This window comes from Sander vitreus, chromosome 2 (genome assembly GCF_031162955.1).
Source record: "Sander vitreus isolate 19-12246 chromosome 2, sanVit1, whole genome shotgun sequence".
In the NCBI taxonomy this organism is placed as follows: domain Eukaryota; kingdom Metazoa; phylum Chordata; class Actinopteri; order Perciformes; family Percidae; genus Sander; species Sander vitreus.
The window spans coordinates 23,237,230-23,256,674 of NC_135856.1; positions in this window are offsets into that span (position 1 = coordinate 23,237,230).

The following is a 19,445-nucleotide window of genomic DNA, read 5'->3' on the forward strand; positions in this document are numbered from 1 at the left end:
GCTATTTATCTGCTGTAAAGGTGAGCATTTTAACATGGGGATCCATGGGGATTGACTCGCTTTTGGAGCCAGCCTCAAGTGGCCAATCAAGGAGCTTGGCTTCATTTTTCAGCCCCGGAGGTTGCAGCTTGGTCAGACTAGCTGTAAAAAAGACAGAACTATTTCTTGGTCAGTTGCACTGACTTCCTGCATTCTCTGCTGGTTGCCTCGCAACCTCACAATTGTGTTCTATTTTGATATTTTATATAAACTTTTTTTTATTTGACGTAAAACACCTAATACTTGGATGTGCTGTATGTAGGGTTGCCACCTTTCATGCAGAAAAATAAAGGACGCCAAAGATATTTTTCTTTAAACAACGTTGATTTCAAACGGAATTGTGGCGGGACACGCCATTTTATTTTCAAATACGGGACGATTCTGTATTTTAAGGGACGTGTGGCAACCCATTGCTGTGGGACTTTTTAGTGGACTATAAGCTTATTGTGTTGCTCTCATGAATGACTCATACAGTGATTTTGGAGAGTATGTCACAAACATTATCTATTATGGTTAAACCCCCTTATTACCCAGATACAATATCATGAGGCTTCATCTAAGTTTCTTAGGTTGAATCTGAGACAAGACTGAACACTGCAGTCAGAATTGTTCCAGAAAATGGGCCAGCTGGTAGTGTAGTGAAAACAGTGAAGGCAAAACAAGAAGCTTTTGAATGGGTGGTTGCAATAGGTAACAAACTGGGTTCCTGGGAAAGAATCACACACTCTGAACTATTTCTTTTCTGTTTACACTCTGCATGATATTACAGCTTATGTGTACTCACAGTACATGAACACCATGCCGACAAGGTTTTCATCTACTGGAGGTCCTTATCCCCAGGCTAATGCAGGATAATATTATAATGTTGAGGTTTCAGGCTGTGATACAACTGATGACTGAAAGAGCAAACTAAGCCTTAGGCAAAAAACAAAAAACAAAAAAAACTTTTGGCATGTGATTTCAATGAAATAATAATTTTTGTGACTTAAATAAAGACAAAACTCAAATCTAATTGTTGGTTGTGATCTGCTGGTGTTGATGCAATGCTTTTTGTGATAACAAAATTAAAAGCTTTAAACATAACACTGCTTTGTGCTCAGCATTGAAATGACCACATTATTTTTCTCTTTGTTACTCATGTGATAACAGGCAAAGGCAGAACTCATCTGTGTGAATACTTTAAAATCCCAGCCCTGGAAATGTCAAGAGTATTTATTTTGAACAACAGTGTTCACTTGCAGAAGACATTGAACAAACCGTCTTGAGGTGGATCATTACACGTTGGTATCTGAACATACCACATCATAAAGTAATGACCACCCCCGGGATACACATTTGATACTGTTGGTGGGTGCATATTTTCCTCACTGTGTATTGAGGATGTTTTCCAATAAGAAATGTCGTGGAAATCAGCAGAACCCAACTGTTGCACAATTCACTGCAAGGCTGGGACTAATTCTGAAATCACATTCAGTCTTGTTTTCCGTCAAAATAAGCTTGTTAGAGGTACTGGAAAGGTTGTCATTTTGGTTTCAAATTCCTAGAAGTATTAAGTTCACTAGATCATTAGTCTACATTTTTGGCCAAAATCCTGGGAACAATCGTGAAATCCTAGTCATATTTCTGATGTTAAATCTGAGTATTTCTCAACTTGTGGCTTTAAATTAACTGAATGAGAAATATATAGGAATGTAAAAGGGTAGACGTTGCTCGGCACCAGAAAACTTTCTAAGGGATGTTGAAGAAGCAGTTTGATAAGCAGAAGCAAGCAAAAAAGGTGCCATTTATAAACAAAATGTTTACTGAAACAGAGGCAAAAATGTAACCCTGGAAACTCAACAAAACTAAATTAAGATGAAGCAATAAATAACAAAAACACATATGAAAGCTGCAACCTCACATCAAGCTACCACCACCATCCTCCCCTCTACTTCAGTGAATGGCATTTTATCTTCTCAGCCTCACTTAACTGGAACCTACCACCTGCCTTGGTAAGTAGGGTGAGCTAAACAGAGAGCAACATCTACATGAAACAAAATGAGTATGAGTTACTGCTGACATCACAATCTATCTATGGGCATCCATACATAACAAATGGGTGCACCAAATGCAATAGAATGTAATTTACTGCAGAACTATCTTACCTATCCTCCTACATCTTAACAGCAACCAGAGAAAACAAAATCACACACGCAAGAGGGTAAACCACTGTCAACAGATCATAATCCCATGAAACAACAATAAAAAAATGTATTTACTTGATTCACATTTTATCAAATAAACTAAAACATTGGACTGAAATTAGAAATGAATAACACAAACACTATTAATGTTGGGGACAGAGCCTGGTGAAAAGGGGGAAAAGCAACCTTTTCGAAATTGTCATCGCAACAAGTTGACAAAACAATCTCACCTCAAGGTCCATTTAGTAGCGGATTTAGAGCTTTCAATTCTATCACATGGTCCTCATCAGCAGTTTGCATAGGCCTTGTTACGATCATAGACTGTATGTAAAGATGGGCAACGCAATCCTCCCACTGTCAAAAGGGAAGACTGGTTAGGGCGCTACGGTTTTGGAGCCAGAGTCTGCGCAGTAGTGATCGGGCGGTATCGAAGTCCCGCCCATACACCTGCCCGACCAGTCGCGACAGCAACCCATGCACATAGGTTGGTGATGTCTGGACACACAAATCCGATCTGATCACATGCCCATAACAGTGTGGATAGCCTATCTTAAAGATCTGATTCGCATACAGTCTGAATGTAGCCTTGGATGTAAACAGATGTAGTTTGAGGCACATGCTGCGGAACTTTGTCTCCCCTCTCTGTACCCTTTGGGCTCTCCCCCCTTCTTGCCTGTCAAGGTATATAGAGGTATATAGAGAAGCGTTGTTGTGGAGTTAATAAACAACTCGTTTTGAGTACAAATAAGCTGTATCGGCATCCTTCCAGTACGCCGGCGCAGGAATGTTGCCTCAGACACCACAACTCTGAAGAAACACAGAAAGCGGCATTGTGTTAACTCGTTTAGCAACGGCTTGAATGTAACGGACATTCATTTATATGTAAAAGTTCTGCACGCTAGTTTTAAAGATTACAGACAAAAATTTACCATACATACGTAAATGTACATTTTCAGCTCCAGTGTGTCTGATTTTCAAAGGGAAAACTGGTGTTTTAGGATGATCAGTTCTCTCACAACCTTTCTGCCTTAAAAAAGTGGCCTAACACCACAGGAAGTTAGATCTCACATCATTAAGGTTTTATGGTTATAAATAGAGAATCGTTGGAATTTTTTTTCACCATATTTTTGGATAACCACACTGAGGTTCCACCGCGGCTTGGTGTTTAATTCCCAGAGACAGAGGTTCATGATATTCCAGGAAGTTACAGTGTAGTATGAAAGGAATTCCAATTACAAAATTTTATCATGGTATGCACGCAGCACTTGGAATTCAAACATGTTTGTTTCCTGTTGAGGGGAGGCTACAAAAGACACCATTTTTGTGTGAAGGAGATGAAAGGCCATGTGGCAAGTGGGGGGTTAATTGTGTGGCCCCTGTACTATTCAGGGACAAAAATGAGTCACAGAGCCTGTTGTTAGTCCTGATTGCTGCTGTTTTCCAGAGTCCATAATGAACAATTCCCTGTAGTCACGTCTCAGGTTCTGCTCATTAATTTATTTGTGCTTGGAGACGTAAGGATAAAAGCAGAGGGAAGGTGGAGGAGGCAGAAAGAGACCTGGTTCAATTACAGTACACCCTGTTTCGTTAGCACATCCGGACTTAAGTGATCCGCTGCTAAGTGGCTGCAAACTGGTAGCTGAGCTGTGAAGTGCATTGTGGATGAAAAACATAAAGGCTGTATTTAATTATGCTATTTATCCTCTCACTGGAGCTCTATACTGTAGGCCTCTGTGTCTGTTCTTGTGTATGCACTGGCTTCTCCTGTTCCACGCATTGTTTCCAGAGGGAAGGATAAGGCCCAGAGTAATTACTGCAATTTATGATCAAAGCTAGAACAATGTCCAAGACAAATACAATTGTGGCATCGGATAGCAGTAAATCTGATGATATGAGGGAACTTGAGATCGCCTGAGTGAGCCGTGCCAAGGAGAGGCTAAAACCACACCACACTTTTTTGCAGGCAAAAGCGGCTGGAAGTCAATCACAGGTACTCATTATATCTTCATGTACGAGTCGACCTCATGAACTCTGAGTGAACTGCAGAATATGATTGATGATTCACAGAATACGATAGGGGTCAACAGCATATGGATGCCGGATTATACAAACCGGCTGCCATATAGTGTTTGAGTGTAGTAAATATGAGCAGAAATTGTGGTACTGATCTGTGTTAGGACAAATTATTTTAGTTCTTCTGTACTCGATAGTCAGAAGAAAAAAAAAAAAGTGGTCTGGGATTTCCTCCACAAGGCTCTCACAGACTGTTCCCCAACTTGTGAAATACAGCCGCTTTGTCACGGCCCTCAGTGTCTGATACCGTCAGGGCTACATTTCAGCCGGAACACGCCGGAACATGCTCCGGCACCTCCGACGTTGGATAGGGAACCTTTTTTATTGGATCCGGCACCTCCTGTGTCATTATGAAAAAATCGCCTAAAATGAAAAAAATAAATTACTGTTTGTGTAGTGTTCAATGTTGTTATCTGTCTTGTTAGTCTTTATTTCCCATTGAAGTTCCACAAAAATCTTGTGTTTTTGTGGTGAATTTTCAGGGTAAGACGGAGGGGGGAGAGGGACGGAGGGAGGGGAGGCACTTCAACAGCGCGACGCTGCACTTCAAGTGACACAAGCGCTTGTGCTGGTTGAGATTGCTCTTATAGGCTCATTTCACTCAGGGGAAAAATGTCAAAAAGCCAACAAAGTTTGCTTAACTTGTTCAAATATGCTGGCCAGTCGGATCCCAAACAAGCAAAAAACTTTTCTGCCGATCAAGAATGTGGAGACCACGGTGGGTTTTTTGTGGTGTTGTTTCTCCGACGGCAGCTACAGATTGTTACATACCGGTGTTGAATCCTCTACAGTAAAACACAGTCAAACTTTACACCGTTTAGCGTTAGCTGTCAGCATTTTAACCGTGTTTAATCCAGCTACTAGCTAGCGGTAGGCTAACGTTAGCTGCTGTCGAGTATAGGGTTAACTAGCGTCACATGCAGCGGTGTTTGTGTTTCAGAGCATCAGAGAGAAGTGCAGACATATCAGTGGCACCAGATTTCGGTAGCCAGGGTTGGCAGGAAGAAGATTTTTACAAGTAAATGTTCCAATTAATAATCCAGGCAGCACATTCTCGTCTCCCTCCTTCATTTTACAGTCCAATGGTGGCCAGAACGGCTCCGGGTCAAACGTCAATATGGAATGGATTAATCTGCGTTATTTTTTTTAACGCGTTATTTGTTCTCAGATTAATTAATCGAAATTAACGCCTTATTTTGACAGCCCTAGTATATATATATTTTTTTATATTTCACACCGATGCAGTGCATGTTCTGAAATAAAAATAAACATTGTCCTGATGTACACACAGCGTTTAGGTTTTTTTAGTCAGAGTCAGTCAATTTTTTGTTGTTGTTCCGTTACCTCCAACCCCTGTTTTGAGTCGCCAGATCCATCCCCCCTCTGCGCTCCGGGACCTCCCACTTTACAAATTAAGCACTGGATACCGTGTACCATGTACTAACATGCATGCGCAGCCTGACCGGCTATCGAAACAAAGAACAGAGAAGCTCGGATCACAACACACACAGAGGGAGTGTGACTTCATACTCTGCTCAGGACGCCATTACTCCACCATATCTTTACATAGCTTCCTCTAGGCAATATTACTGTTACGCAGACGACACCCAATTATACCTGTCAATTAAGCCAGACGGAAGCGGTCAGTTAGCTAAACTTCAAGCGCGCATTAAAGATATAAAATCCTGGATGACCCACAATTTTCTCATATTAAACTCAAACAAAACTGAAGTTATTGTGCTGGGACCCAAGCACCTCCGAACTTCGTTATCTAAAGATATAGCTACCCTAGATGGTATTGCCCTGGCCTCCAGCACTACTGCCAGAAATCTAGGAGTTATTTTTGATCAGGATTTATCCTTTAACGCCCACTTAAAACAAACCTCCAGAACAGCCTTTTTCCATCTTTGTAACATTGCCAAAATCAGGAACATCCTATCACAAAACGATGTTGAAAAACTAGTCCATGCATTCGTTACTTCCAGGCTGGACTACTGTAATTCTTTACTATTAGGTTGCTCAAATAAGTCCCTCAAGACTCTCCAGCTGATCCAGAATGCTGCAGCACGTGTTCTGACAAGAACTAAGAAAAGAGATCATATTTCTCCTGTATTAGCTTCTTTGCATTGGCTTCCTGTAAAATTTAGGATTGAATTTAAAATCCTTCTCCTGACCTACAAAGCTCTAAATGGTCAAGCACCATCATATCTTGAGGAGCTCTTAGTACCTTATTGTCCCACTAGAGCACTGAACTCCCAGAACTCAGAGCTACTTGTGGTTCCTAGAGTCTCTAAAAGTAGAATGGGAGCCAAAGCCTTCAGCTACCAGGCTCCACTCCTGTGGAACCAGCTCCCAATTTGGGTTCGGGGGGCAGACACTGTCACTACATTTAAGAATAAACTGAAAACCATCCTCTTTGATAAAGCTTATAGTTAGGGAGTGAGGAGTTGCAGCGTCCGCCTAACCCGGCCCACCTGCTTCTCTTCATTGTAATCAGATTTATCTATCATATAAACAATAATATAGTGAGAGTAGAGGGAGGCAGGCCAGTACAGCCCGTTCCGGCAGGGGAGAGTTCAAGCCCGATCCGGCACCTCTCTTTAGCCTGCCTCTCTTAAATATGCTATTATAACTCTAGACTGCTGGGGAAGTTCCTTCCTTCCAAGGACACAATGAGCTGCTCTCTCTTCTCTCTTTCACTTGTTTCCTTTTGTGTCCATCATAGTCCCAGAAATGCTTGTTACTAACCTAGCTCTGGGGAGTTTACTCCCCGGAGGCCTTATGTTTCTTCTTCACCCAGAATACCGCCTTGGAATAGGGTGGCACCAAGACCTGGGTCTTGGGTGCAGCTGTCGCTGTGGACCTACTACACCAAGCTACGCTCTGCGATTCCCTGCAGTGTCCGCCTGTTGCGTCCTGCCGCGTCCACCCATGCTCTGCTGTGCCACACTGCACCCCATAATGCCCTGCTATGCCCTACTATGACATGAACTACTACGACTACCATTGTGGTCACTGTTCCACTATCTTTATTATGATTATTATTGCCACTAAAAATTACAGAGTGTGGTCTAGACCCACTCTATCTGTAAAGTGTCTCAAGATAACTCTTGTTATGATTTGATACTATAAATAAATTGAATTGAATTGAAATTGAACATAGCAAATATTTGTTTACTGCTTTATTAATGTTCTGAATATCGAGTACAGCCCCTTTAATTTTTTAAAACACAAATCACATATTTCCTAATCTCAGCAAAACACCCAAAATTTTTCCACTGCTTGGTTTGGTAAATATTGCATTTAAGTTGTTGCACAATCTTCACATAGAACAACAACGCATTTTATGCCTATTTTACAAACCAACAGTAGAGAGATGACAAGAAAAGGGGAGAGAGATAGGAAATTACATGCAACAAAAGTCCCCAGCTGGACCAGAGATGTTGCAGCTCAGGGTCAGTCCCATAGGCCAATGGGGCACCCTGAAATCATTGAATTGATAGTCAAAGAGTTATTTAAGATCCTGTGCTTGGTTGGAAATGGGAAATGGATAGCGTCATTCTAACTGATCGAACAAAGCGCTTCACAATTAGACTCTCATTCACTGCTTCACACACACACACACACACACACACACACATTAGTACACTAATAGTGGTGGATATGCAGTTGTAGCAGCAGGCAGTCCCCATTCTGTTACTGCACACATCAAATTTATCTTATATAATCTAATGCATACCTTAAGGACAGGGGCATAGGAGAGGGAGATAAAAGAAATGCAAAACTCCTATGTAGTGTTAGCACAAAATATACTAGAGAATGTTTCAATCATAGACCTTTGTCAGGCATGAATGAACAATACAAAGAGTAGCATCTATTGGAGCTACAAGGTGTCACGACCAATCAACTTTCTTTAAACAAATCACAACCGTCCTGGGCGGCGCTAGGCCCCGTGTGCAGCAACGGTGCCCTTGCAAAATAGATAACGGAGATAGCGGAAGTGAAGGCACATGTCAGGCTTTATTCCAGCAATGTACATCTGTTGAGCCAGACTACACCTGAAATAATACACCTAAATGCACATATAAGTCAAGCAACATACATAAAAGGGTCAATTATACACCTGAAATAAGTAAAATGAGAGGGGAGGGGAAAGTGTTATTAAGGAATCAGACTATGCTTTATGCCATATAAATACAGGGCGAAAGGAACAGCTCACATTCAGCTCCCAAAGCAAGAGTTAAAGTCAAAAGACAAGTCAAAATGTCTCCTGTGAAAAAGGCCTATTGAGGACCAGCAGCTGTTCCTCCTGAGCAATCAGTTGGCACACCTGGTATCAATTAGCTTATTAACTGATACTCCCCTACCAGCTCTACCTTCTCCTGATGATCATTTTAAAGTTAAAGCTACATTTTCTAAACAACAAAAATCCCTTTGTCACTGTTCAAAGTAACTTCACTCTTACTGCTTATTAGCAGCATTCAATGCATTTTTAATTTACAGACAGTGTAAACTGATAATCAGACTATGTGTGTTATTAAGCCTTTTGCAAGTGTAATTATTCTAAGCTGTAATATATTTAAAGCCTTATTCAAAACTATTAAAAAATGAAATACATAGATAACATGTTAGGAATCAGCTGGCTGGCTTTTAGTACTTAAAGCTAATTAAAAGACAAATTTAATATGTATCTCGTTAAGACAGCAGATTTGTCTTTGTGCCATATTTACTCTGATCCCAACATGATACCATGTGAGGTCAAGAATCATTTGTAGTTGTGTTCAATCAATAGTTGATAAATGCATTATGATTTGACAATCAATTAATATATGCAAGAAAAGAATTTCAGTTCAGTTTCACACAAAAGAGAAAAAACATAAATCACAAATTGGTGGCAGTGACGAATATATTCCCAAAATAGAGATGGCAATATGTTTTGACTCGGCTGTATGCTTCCTTTTGTGACATAAAAACATGGAATACATAACAACATCATAAACAGCACACAGAGGATGTGAATCCAGACATAAACACAGTCTAAGGTTTGGGTGAAGGAAGCTCCTGCCAACAGCAGCAAGTAAACATCAATCTTCTCACTGACTGTCTCGTTATGGTCGCTTATGTAGGTCATATAGAGGCATCAGTATATCTTTTTTGATTGATGTGTTTGTTAGTTTATCCTTTAACAATGCAGATGCTCTTTTACTGGCTCATTTTATTAAACCACAAGCATAATTATTTGTTCAGATTACAAGCTTCTGAAGAAGTAGTCAGATCTCCCACACTGTAGTCTCGCATTGCCAGACCTTCCTCCACAGCGCTGCGGAGGAGGCTCTGGCTAGTCCACACAGCTTTCCGGGATGAGAGAAAAACGTGCTCTGGTTTATTGCCATTTCTTTAAACTAATCACAATCGTCATGGGCGGCACTAAGCCACGGTGCCTCTGCAAAATAGCCTCAAGAAGGAACTTGTTTTGGTGGAACATGTGTACATTCAAAAGTTGTTTTAGTCATGCAACAGAAAACTCAGATTGGACAGATAGTCTAGCTAGCTGTCTGGATTTACCCTGCAGAGATATGAGGAGCAGTTAACCATAGTCTTAAAGTTTAAAATTCCAACACAAAGAAAGTGGAAGGTAACAGACATCCGGCGGAAGTGGATCATCGTGGATATAGACTACCCACACTGTAAACCCAGCTTAGTAGGAGGCACAGCCCGCCCCGCGGCCTTTTGGGGAAATTTGCACTGATTTCCATGTCCAGATGCTGTCATGCTCTATAGTCCCTTCAGCTATAATGAAGAACATTTGAAAACATTGCGCATTGTGATTCATCTGCTCAGCAGCTTACTCTCGTCTCACTTGTTTTCAAAAGGACAAACAACTGCACTCCAAGTTGTATCTGTCGCCTCCCAAAGTAGGGCGGTTATTTTAAGTTTTCCGTTTCCCACATGAATCAGACAAATAATCATCTCAACGTTCTAATTAAATTTTATTTATTGTGTGGATACTATGTGCTATGTAAAGACTGTTTTGATGCACAAGATGAAACTGTAAAGCAATAGTTCATCCAAACTCTCCTCGTGTCAAGAAAAACTTCACTGTAACCTCAACACACAGCATGATAGCCTTCACAGTTACATCTGATTCCTATTGTCATATGGATGTGAAGAGTTTTGAAGGGACGTAAAATGTCCACCAGATTTTTTTAGCTGACTGAGCTTCTAATTGCAAAGTGTCCAACACTGGATCACCTTAATTGTGTGTTTGTCGGCCAAAAACTAACATCTACGCTTTGGTACAGTCATAGTAGCAAGACTTCTAGGAAATCTCTAAGACTGTTAAAATCCCTCGTTATTTATATGATAATTATTAAATTAGGAGAATAAACTCATTTCGTCACCTGTGACTTCCAAAGGTCTCTGCAAAAATGTCACAAAACTACGTTAAATACGCTTTTATATGATTGTTAGGAGGCTAGAAACAACTGATAAATTCCATCTTTTGATGAATTTGTTAAATGTAATTTAGTAATCTGTATACAAGAATATTCTAATCCATTTAGTGTTGCTTACGTTGTAATTAGTTAGTAAAAAGTTAATCAAATACTAAATCTGCTCTACATACTGAGTAAGGCATTTTGTTGTTCAGATCGATGTAACTTTTGAATGCCAAGAGGGTCACCAATTAATGATAATGTGATCCACAGCAAAAAAAATTTAACTTACTTTGAAACATTACAGGCTCACCGCATTTTTCAATGGCACATTTCCATCCTCCCTGCACTGTTTTTGACAAATCTGTTAAATCTCCAGCTTGGCTCTGCTGCTTCCTACACCTGGCAGTGGTCAGGGTTACACTCCCTGGCAACATGTGAGGACTTTGAATCGAAAAAATGCTCTGTTGCAATCAAACAGTCCTAGTGCCTGCAACGTGATCTGCTGTTGGGTGTTTTATGCCAGCTGCATTATCCTTCATCCATTGAATTGCACCTGTGAACTCAAATTGTAGAACATTGGTTCGGCAAAAATAGTCCAGGTTCAATAAACCATTGAATTCCAAATAGGAATTGGCATGAATAGCTAAATAAAAAGGACTCTTGTTGAACGAAAAGTTACTCCAATATTCATTCCAAGTCTGATCCAATGTTTGTTAAAAGTTAAACACTCTGTCCCAAAGATAGAATCCAGAGTAACTGAGATGGCAGTCTGTGACACAGTCAAGAGACAAAAATTTGAACTGTTTCATAATAATGAATTTGGGATACAGTCTGGATACAGAAATATGGAAATATGTCACGATTACAGTGACTCTGATGCAAAGATTATTGATTGCTGTATCCTCACAAAGTCTTTAAAGTGACTCTGCTATTTATCAACCATGAAGCAGTGTGTGTCCAAGCTGCTCTGTCACAGAAAAATCTGGACATTGCAATAACACATACTTTAAGAGACAGTTGTTGATTTAGTGGTATACAGTATGTAGCTGTTTTTATGTGCTTCAAATACTTCTTTCACACACAGTAAAGACTGAAAAAAATAAACCTTTTGGATGTCAAAAAAATTGGAGGAGCAGGACGAAAAGGAGGTTCTTCAGATGCCAAAAAAAATGATCAATTTTGACAAGAAAGCTAAGAAAAATGGGACAAAAGGTGTATAGCAACAACTGCTTTTTGTCATTACATGTTTGCATATACAGATAAATGGATGAATACTTTAGCCACACTAAATGATGATGCCTCAGTAATATTTCACTTGTATAGCTTGTTCACATCACTTCAGTTCTAGCTCCTATGGCAAGTTTCCTACTAAGTCAGTTGTTTTTAACATCTTATCACTTCCTCATGGTAACAAAAACAACCAAATGTAAAAACTGTCGATACTCATGTCCTGTCAAGCCCTCTGTAATTTATATCTGTTGTACTTATCTATCCTCTCTGCTGGTGACAGGTACAGATATACTGTTTCCTCTTTCTCAGCTGTTGCATCCCGTACTGTTAGGTGGGACCCCCACTGTGGATGATATGAGCTTACAGCCCACTTTTTGTGCCTGACAGTGTATCTGTTGTATAAAAGCCTGGAATCTTTCTTTTTACTCTCAAGGTTACAAAACAGATGCTTTCCTTTGATGTACTCTCATTCTGTATGATCTCTTTAAATTGAGCCTCTGGCTCCTGAGGTAATGTTCCCGAAGCTGTCTAGCCTCATTGTGACATGGTGCGTTGACAAAAGAATCATAAAGCAGAAGGATTTATCAGGCTCTGGTAATCTTGTAGCAATGAGTGTTTCCTGAATCCTATATCAAAGGCATGTGTGATTAAGAAGTACAACATATATGATGGTGGCCTGATGATTTGTAGCTATTCTCTGGCTACCATCATGTACTGTGATTAAACATCAAAGGACTTATGAGTGTTTGTCATACATGTATTTGTCTGTATCTCTGTGCACTTTGAGCTGTCTGACCATTAAACCATGAGCCAATGATTAGAATTACATTTGAACCATTAAACTTCAATGGAACCCCATTTTATAATAATAAAAGTCATTAGTAAGCATATAACATGATAATTATGTAAGTCAGTAAATTAATATACCCAATAAATGTATATTTCCTATTTCATAAATTCATAGCGTTATGATAAAGATAAATTAAACGTAAAATGTCCATGTTGGTTAGGATTCATTCACCAGATGGGATCCAAAAGAATATACAATTTTTGGTCAAAGCATTTTTATTACATTTTAATCTTTCCAATCTAATATACTCAGACAGTGGCTGCATTTTTTCTTTATAGGAACACTGTATTTCAGGATCCAAAACTGCCCCTAACATTACAGTATGTTAACCATATGTCAGAACCTCCTTAAAAATCCACATGAGTTTCTACAGAAGCTCATGAAACAATATGTGAGATATCTATTCCCACTTCCATCATGAAGGTCCACATGATCACACAAAATCATTACTGATGATAAGCACCGACTCTGCCTTGCACACACCTCAGAGCCAGCCATCCCTGAGGAACACCATTTTCCTTGAAATTGAACCATGTCCTGTATCGCTGTATTGCATTTTGCAAAGTAAAGACTGTTTTTATCATGACTGGCTTTGAGTGGAACTCAAACCAGATGGAAGGAAATTGGAGATAAATGCAGCTGGAGTCTATGTAAGAGCAGAACCTTTTGGTGGTATGGGATGAGACAGCGGTGATGTCACTGCATGTATGACGTTGCATGCATATAGAATGGTGTATTTATTTATATACTTATATAATATATATATATATATATATATTTATATACTTTACAATGGCTCTTGCAATATTATTATTATTATTATTTCTGTCTCTTTTAAAAGCATCTTAAATGGTAATATTTCCAAGAGTAATTCCCATGAAGAACTACTGTTATGTGTTACTAATTATACAAACGATAAAGGCTTTGAGTCAGTACATATAGTTAGTTAAGTACCACCTCATATATTTGAGTTTTTAAGAAAGAACCAGGAAATGATATGGTAGTCATGTATAGTTGTCATAAGCAGTTGTGAATTTAAAGAGGACTTTCCTAAAGTCTCAATGACTGGAAAATTGACAGATTTGAATATTGGAAACAGTATTCTGTCATTTACAACTACACACTAAGGCAAATTTGACATTTTTGCATATTAAGCAGACTGTACTGTTATCCCGAATTAGTTGACTTTACTAGAAATTTGCGTGGAAACATGTTGACTCAAACCGTCTAAGTTTTTACACAAGGTGAAACTTAACAGGTCAAGTTGTATTAACACAGCGCGGTAAGTTGTGCAGTAGACAAATCAGGTTTACATTAGTAGTCATTACTAAAAATCATTAGTAAACATAAATTATTTTTTTCTGGAGCCATGTTGTCTAAAATAAGCATGTTAAGTTAAACATGCAAAGAAATAACAAATATAAAAACATTAGGCTACTTGTCACTGCTAAAGAAAAAATTTGTTCATATAAATTTTATTCATTTTCCTTTAAGACAGTATGATTTTAAGAATAATGTATTCAATACATTTGTTCCAACTAAAACAGAAAGAATAACATCAATCATAAAACATTTAAGTTTTCCAGTGCATTGTGGTCCATGGGAAGTTTCACTCAGAAGACAGAGTTACTGACTTCCAATCTGTGTATAAGCAACTGAAGACTCACTGCCCAGAGGCCATCAGTCCCCACCCGGGCCTCGGTCATGGTGCAACAATAAATGTAAATAAACATAAACACTAAATCAACCATACAAAACTAATACCCAGATAACATATAGCACACCCAAAACATTAACAGAACATTATTCTCTTCTATTCCATCTTTGTTGGGAGTCGCACATGCGCAGTACCTAGGTAAGGACTACTAGCCAGTCAGAAGCAGAGTAGGGCGGGCCCTGACAAGCACGCTACTGTGATCCAAAACAAACCTGCTTCAGCCGGTAACCGTGGCTTCGGCTCAGCCGTACATGTTCAAACCCAAGTCTGATCCCGAAACACAGGCAGAACAACCCGAACCAGCTTCGCAACCTAGACTGGAGCAAGACGTTTCAGAGTGGTAAGTTATTTAAATGTTAACACATTAGTCTTTCATACGTAATGTTTTAATTCTGCACTGTCTCCTGGACATGGCGATACAACTATCTGAACTCTTCGGGCCTCCGCTCTAACTAGCTTGGTTTGAGGGTGTGCTACACTAGCGGCTAGGCGAGCATTATAACGTGTGTTACGAAGTGACAAAAAGTGACGAAAAATGACACGCGTTTGTCACAGAAGTAAAGGCTGTACTACAATACAGCTCTCTGATTGGTCCAACTCGCTGTTACCCTGGAAATGTTTACCGTACCCGCGAAAGGCTAGAGCGAGCTTGTTTGCGCCGAATCAAATGTTTTGTATTGACGATTCATCTCGTAGCTGGTTGGCTTGGTGCCAGGCTTAAAGCACCCATATTATGCTCATTTTCAGGTTCATAATTGTATTTTAAGGTTGTACCAGAATAGGTTTACAATTTTCAAAAAACACCATATTTTTGTTGTACTGCACTGCTCTCTCTCACTGCTGCAGCTCCTCTTTTCACCTGGTCTCTGTTTTAGCTACAGAGTGAGACCTCTTTTCTTCTTCTTCTTCTGTGCTATCTTTGATTGCACTCACACATGCGCAGTAGCTCAGATGTAGATCATGTCAGCTAGCTAGCTCCATAGACAGTAAAAGAAAGGCTGTTTCTCCAACTTCGGTCAGTTACAAGGCAGGATTAGCTGGGAGACTTCTAAATGAGGGCGCACATGTAAGTAGTTCTTTTGTAGATTATGGTGAACTTGTGTGTGTTGTAGCAGTGCTTTGCTATTGAGAACGAGGTAGCATGCTAGCGTTGGCATTAGCGTTAGCATACTAACGCTAACGCTACGAGCTAATGGTTGCGGTTAGCCAGCTCGTTTCGACTTGTGACGTCACAAGCAGTGCCGATTTTGAACAGCTCACCCAGAGACTGAAGGCAGGACACATTCAGAAACTGTATCTCACTCAAAACAGCATGGATGGATTTTTTACAAAGTTTGTATATGTGTGGAAGCACCAGAGACACAAAAGAACACCCCAAATCCCAGAAAAAGTGATTTTTTCATAATATGGGCACTTTAAAACTCTTTATATCAGCAATTTTTGAAATGTCAATGAAACAATTGAACAGAGAAAAACTGTGGTAGATGGTAAGTCCCTTTGGGGTGGACTTTGGGATTTTTCACTTTGTAAACTTATTACATGCACAAAAAAGATATATAACACAATAAAGGAAAGGGAAAAAGCCAAAAAGCATAATATGAGCACTTTAACATCCTTAGAAACTAATGTGATTTAGTAATGAATATGTTGTTTTTTTTCCAACTTTTTTTATTTAAATTTTCATAACACATGACCAGTGTTGGGTGTAGCGCGTTACGCCCAACGCATTACAAAGTAACGCATTACAGTAACGTAACTACTTTTTCGGGTAAAAAGTAGTGTAACGCGCTACTACTGAAAATTTGGTAACGAAATATAGTTCCTTTTTCAATTCGGCGCAATGTTACTTTTCCCAGGGACAGATTTGACAACGACACTGCCTTCTCAGCTGCACGCTCACAAGCTCCACACGGGACGTGACAGAGGCTGGTAGCAGAGCAATCATGGCAAGCGAGAAGCAGCCAAAGCTAACTTTTAAGAGCGTTTTAAGCTTTATGGCTTTTTGCTAGACAGCGCTCTGAGCCAGGCAGACACAAAGATGACACCCTCACAGATGGATGCGGTGGAGATGGCCTCATACATACACGCAGCGGACCGCTGTTGACTTGTGTCGGTTGCACGGACACGCAAGGATTTCCAGAAAAGAGGCTGCATGTGTCTACAACAATGCATGGACCATCGTGGCTGCGCGACCGGTACAAGTCGATACAGACATTACATACACAGTAACACCGTGTAACGGCAATGATCTGCTGATGTGCATTCAACCCGCGCTGGACTTGTTCATAATGAATGAGCCGTCACTCTGTGAGTAGAGAATCCAGTCTGCAGTGTAGTTCAGACACTTCACTGATAAACCAGAGATTGGCTTTATGGTCAAAGATAGATAGATAGAAAGAAGTTTTTGTATAATTAACTTCAGTCTCTCAGTCTCAGTCCTCCAAGTCAGGAGATAAGCTGAGGGAGTCAACGGAAGTGGGGGAATGTTTTCTTGACAAAGTCCCTAATCTGGAAAAAGCGAAAGAGGTGTGACTTTGGCAGACCATAAAGGGAAGCGAGCTCTGTGAAGGACGCAAATATGCCATCTTTGTAAAGGATGCAGACGACACCATTATTGTGCCAGGACCTGAATGCAAGGTCTGAGCTTGAAGGTGTAAAGACATGTTTTTAAGCAGTGGGGTTAAGACGGAAGGGCCCTGTAAACCAAAGTGTTTCCTAATTTGAATCCAGATCTTGAGCGAGAGGAATACAATCGGGCATGTGCTCACAGACGTTAAGGGCAGAGAGAGGTGAGACGGGTAGCGAGACACAGTCGTCGCTCATCCAGTACAGGAGCTTTTGCAAGTTAGCTGCCCAGTAGTATCGCCTAAAGTTAGGGAGCGCCAGACCCCCCTCAGCCTTCGGAGACTGTAATATCGCCTTTTGGATCCTAGCAGGTTTGCTGCCCCATAGAAATTTAGATGTTGCCCTGTCCAGCTTGTCGAAAAAAGATTTAACGACAAGTACAGGGATGTGCTGGAAAAGATAAAGGAATTTTGGGAGGACAACCATCTTAATCAAATTTATCCAGCCCACGAGGGAGAGTGGTAAGACCGACCAGCGTTCAAAATCGCTTTCAGTTTTTTTGAGTAGTTGAGCTTGTAGCCGGAATATGCACCGAATCGTTTGAGAATGTTTAAAATCACAGGAAGGAAGACGGCTGGGTTAGAGATGTACAGGAGCAGGTCGTCCGCATATAGTGAGACTTTATGAGTAGTGCCAGATCGTGTGATGCCTTTGAAACCTTCAAGCGAAGCCAAACGGCCAGAGGTTCTATCGCGATGGCGAACAGGAGTGGCGAAAGAGGGCAGCCCTGCCTGGTATGTCTCCGCAGTGAGAAAAGGGGTGACAACGTATCGTTAGTTTGAACTGAGGCCATCGGGGATAAATATAATAATCTGACCCAGAAGATAAAATTGTCGCCCAGGCCGAACCTGTCCATTGCCTCGTATAGGTACCCCCACTCGACCCTGTCAAAAGCCTTTTCGGCGTTGAGGGACTGAATATGGTTTTTAACAAAACATAAAAGAATAAGTAGTGACCACTAAAAAGTTTAAGTCAGTGTGTGCACTGACTAAGATACTCTCTTACACTAGCAATTTATACTACTGGTATATTATAATATACCAGCAGTTAACAGTTATAGTTATACTGTATATTGGCTTATAACAATTTGACAGTGTTTTTCTAAGCATTTATGAAGTGTTTGTACACAGGTACAGCAGGTTTAAAACTATTCATTAGTATATATACAACTGCTAAAAATATAATAAAGGATTACAACTGTGTTACCTTGTGTTGCTAAACATTAAACATGCAGTAACTGTTTATACACCAATTATGAATGCTGCACAGGAAAAGTTATAGTATAGATTTCAAATATATATTTTGTTTTTTAGCACACAAAACAGTTTACCAAATGTTCTCCAAAAAGACACGGTCACGGTAAACTCTAGTGATAGTGAAACAAGCTAAATGAAAAGCCCTTAATGAGTTATAGAATTCTAGCATATTCACAAATGTCTTATATATATTCTACCAATAACATCTGCATAACTCAATTCAACATTTTACTTTTTTGATACACTCAGGTTGCAAACTGTAAAGTCTAACATTAAGGGAAAAAAACATCCTTCAGTTTCATTGCCTGTGATGAATGTTGTTTATGACTGTCTAAATTCTGTACAACTCCAACTGAAACGAGGTGGTACAGGTGAGTGAAGGCATAAGTTGTGTAAAAAGTAGTCAGAATAACTATATTCTTCTGGCACCTTCAACCTTTTTCCACTGGCAGGTTGCCACACTGTAACACCCTCTGACGGATGAACAGTTTCAAAGCAAGATCTGATGGGGTGGGGGGAAGCTGAAAAAGGACCCAGAACTAAAATACCCTGTGCATGAAACAAGTAAGATAACATCAAGAAGGATGCACATAATAACAGACACCTGCATTAAACCAGAGAGTATCTGATCTCCTCCAGATAGTTTAAAGAACACAATCCATAAAAGCAACCTCTCCAAACTTATTCCATCATTTTCTGTATGAAAATCAGCTCTTCTTTTGAAATTGTCTGAGGACCCAGCTTGATTACCATTTAAGATTTGACAAAATCTGGTGAAAGGTACAACAAATTGTTGCTGGTAGATCTCTTCATTACATCTTGGAGTTGGATTAGAGGAAGTATGCAGTGTATTTCTGACAAAGCCACTCTTCTCATCTGGATTTAACCCTGTATGTTCCACTTTCAATGCATCTGGGAGCCAGCTGTAGCTCTTTGTATACAGTGTGCGAGTGTGTCTGAGCCTGATTGGGGTCACTAGAGGGTCTGTCTCATTCAATATGCAGCTGATTGAACAACTGGGAGGTCACAAAAGTT